Source organism: Littorina saxatilis, linkage group LG5, assembly GCF_037325665.1.
Source record: "Littorina saxatilis isolate snail1 linkage group LG5, US_GU_Lsax_2.0, whole genome shotgun sequence".
Taxonomy (NCBI): Eukaryota; Metazoa; Mollusca; class Gastropoda; order Littorinimorpha; family Littorinidae; genus Littorina; species Littorina saxatilis.
In genome coordinates, this window is record NC_090249.1 from 47,564,470 (window position 1) to 47,565,509 (window position 1,040).

Genomic DNA, 1,040 nt, shown 5'->3' on the forward strand with positions numbered 1-1,040 from the left:
CAAGGGGATAAAGCCGCTTTATCCCTCAACACAGGACTTGGCCAACTTCCTGGTGGAAGTGTATCAAAAGAAGAGTCTTTCTTCTAAGACTCTTCTTGGATACAGATCTGCCATCGCTTCCACGATTGCGGCCGCTACTGGTCGCAGAACTGAACACTTGATCAGGTCCTCCCTCATCGCTAATGTCCTTTCGGGTATTAGCAATGCAGCGGTGTCTAAACCTCGGGTTTCATTTCCCAAGGGGGATGTCTTTCTGGTCCTCAAACTCCTGCGTAGCAATGAGTTTGAACCCCTGGCAGGCATCAGTATCAAGTTGCTGATTTTTAAGACTAATTGTTCCTCATCGCTTTAGCCACTTGCCGTAGACTCAGTGGTAGTCAAGCTTTGAGTGGCCTGGACTTTGACATTGAGTTCACCACACAGCAGTGGTTGCTAGCATGGTCACGTCAGTCTAAGGTATGTTTCTTGGGTATATTTTCTTTTACGGTAGTACTGTTCGAAAATTGCCTGGGTATCTTAATCCTTGGATTTAAGTGATTTTGATTAAGGAGTTTAATACTCTACATATCACCCTCACACCACTCTGGTATTCTGTGCAAGAATAGTACTGTCGAGGTAAGTGTTATATTGACTGTAAGGCTTCTTTTTAAGCCTACTGTCTATATGATACTTACCGAGACAGTACTATTAGAGTTTCCCTCCCGCCTCCCCTCTTGATATGTTATGGGCTTTTTGAGGGTCTGCAGCTCATAAAGAAAGAGGACGCGCCACCTACATCCTGTAAGGGGGAAGCACTCGGACAGTGCTTGGGATCCACGGTGGCGCATGGTTATGGGAGATAATTGTACCCACTCAGCGTTTTGTCCAATTTTTTCGGCCTATAATAGATAATGTGCAAGAATAGTACTGTCTCGGTAAGTATCATATAGACAGTAGGCTTAAAAAGAAGCCTTACATTTTGTCATCATTTTGGTAGTGAAAAAATAAGTGCACAATCAACCCAGGGAGCCATGCTTTGAAACACGGGTTCCGTGCTGATA